The sequence below is a fragment of the Prionailurus viverrinus genome, chromosome D2 (assembly GCF_022837055.1).
Source record: "Prionailurus viverrinus isolate Anna chromosome D2, UM_Priviv_1.0, whole genome shotgun sequence".
Taxonomy (NCBI): Eukaryota; Metazoa; Chordata; class Mammalia; order Carnivora; family Felidae; genus Prionailurus; species Prionailurus viverrinus.
The window spans coordinates 60,284,433-60,286,722 of record NC_062571.1 but is presented as its reverse complement, the minus strand read 5'-3'; the positions used below and the strand labels follow the sequence as shown (position 1 = coordinate 60,286,722).

At 50.2% G+C, this 2,290-nt stretch overlaps 1 pseudogene; it reads left to right on the top strand.

Moving 5' to 3' along the window:
* The first annotated feature begins 374 nt into the window (after nucleotides 1–374).
* On the top strand, nucleotides 375–1,084 carry LOC125148132 (SWI/SNF-related matrix-associated actin-dependent regulator of chromatin subfamily E member 1-like; annotated as a pseudogene).
* The last annotated feature ends 1,206 nt before the right edge of the window (nucleotides 1,085–2,290 follow it).

Genomic DNA, 2,290 nt, shown 5'->3' with positions numbered 1-2,290 from the left:
TTTCATGTGCCTATTTTCCATCTGCATGTCTTCTTTGGTGAAGATTCTTTTCAGATCTTTTGCCCATTTTTTAAAAATCGGATTCTTCGTTTTCTTATTGTTAAGTTTTAAGAGTTCTTCATATATTTTATTTTTTTTTTAATTTTAAAAATTTATTCATTTTTGAGAGACAGAGATAGAGTGAGCAGAGGAGGGACAGAGAGAGAGGGGGAGACACAGAATCCAAAGCAGGCTCCAGGCTCTGAGCTATTGGCCTGACGTGGGGCTTGAACTCACAAACTGTGAGATCATGACATGAGCTGAAGTCAGACGCTTAACTGACTGAGCCACCCAGGCGCCCCCCGTCTCCTATTTGATCTCTTGATGGTGGCTGGTCAAGGAAGCATCCAGCTACTGCCTCCCAGCGAGACCGACACCTCCTCAGTGCAGTACCCGGTGAGAGTGTGCTACCAGATGTTCCGTAGGTTGTCACAACAGCCAGAATGCAGGACCTCAAACAAGTTCGGTGCTTAACTGTTCATCAGTGAAAACTAGAAGCTGAGCTTCTTCGAATAGAGGAGTAACACCAGAAAAAGAAGTTGTTCCTGGAAAGCACAGATTCATTTAACAGCGAACTTGAAAGGCCCTGGGTCCAAAGATGGACGTGGATACAGAGAAAATTAGAGCTGAAATTGCACAGGCAGAGGAACAGAACCGCAAAAGCTAGAGAGAGGGAGTAAGAGGTGGCAGAGCGAGTCAAACGGGGTCGGAGCAGTATTACTTCCTGAGGAAGAGCGAGCAGCTAAGAAAACCACAGACAAGAAAGAAGACAAGAAAGAGGATTCCACTGGAGACGGAGAAGGCGCTTTGAAGAAACGAGAAAGCCCAGAGAGTGGTGAAGAAGGCACATCTGCTCCTGAGGACGGGGAGAGTGGGCAGGAGGGGTGACCAGTGATAGTGACACTGGCTTGAGGAGCAACACATGCGACAGGAGAGGGCCACCACGAGATCCTATACCAGAGGACAAGAACAAAGAGACAGATGTCTCTTTCCCGACAGGTGTCGGGAAATGGCGCCTTGGTTATGCATTCTAAAGAACTTCATAGGGGCACCTGGGTGGCTCAGTCAGTTAAGTGTCTGACTTCGGCTCAGGTCTGATCTCGCCATTCGTAGGTTCGAGCCCCGCATTGGGCTCTGTGCTGACAGCTCGGAGCCTGGAGCCCGCTTCGGATTCTGTGTGTCCCTCTCTCTCTGCCCCTCTCCCGCTCACACCCTCTCTCTCTCTCTCTCTCCCCAAAATAAATAAACATTAAAAGAAAGAAAGAAAGAACTTTATAAATGAAAAAGTGTTTCTGAGTTAAGAAGAGAACAGTAGAGGGATAGAGCCTGTAGAGGCCATTTTTAGGCAACAGGCTTGAGCAATGGAAACCTGAGTAGGGCCAAAGGGCCCACGCGACCACTGACCACTAAGCGGCCCACATCGAAATAACCACAGACCCTAACTGGCCAATTACAATCAGCCACAGTCCCTAAAATGGCCACAAAAGGGGGAAATTCCATATGTTCCCATACTCCCTCACTCCACCCCATAACTGTGATAACTGTGTCCACCACCCCCCCAACACACACATACGACACCCACCTGGTGGCAGTGTCTCCTTTGCTGTCCTGCCTGCCACTCCCTTGTGGTAATCTCAAACTTCTATCTCCTTTGTTCCCCCTTCTTTCACTGCCTGCGCCGCCGGCCCCACCCGATTGGGACTCCCCCCATTGGGTGGCCCCCAGCTGATCGGAGCACCCCACAAAGCCCTCCTCCATCACGGCATGGCTGGCCAGCTGCTCTCTCCCAAGACTTTGAGTCCTAATGGAGACGGGAAGGCGGAAATGGATGGAGGTCCTTTGTCCATCAGTGTCTGCCATCGTCCATGTCCCATTCTCCCTGCCCCCTCCTCCTCCAGACAGTGGGGCCCTGGCCAGATTGCTCTGGTGTGAAGCTCTTCCTGTCATTCCTCCTGCCTGGCCCCTGGTTCTCTGGCTTTCCCAGACTCCTTCCGATACATCCCATTTTTGTGTAAGCTAAGTTAGCTACTTGTTGGTTTCTGTCACTTGCAGTCAGGGAACTCGAAGCGATACGTGTCGGGAAATGGCTATCCCAGCCACGACTCTATATGTTCTCCCGGTTTAGTAATGACAAGCTAGAGCTCTGTAGCCCACCTTTACATTTCTGAGAGAACCAACCCATTGGCCAGCTTAAGTTAGGTTGGCCCAATCAGGCTGGCTCTAGAAGAAGGCAGAGTAACATAACGCTAAC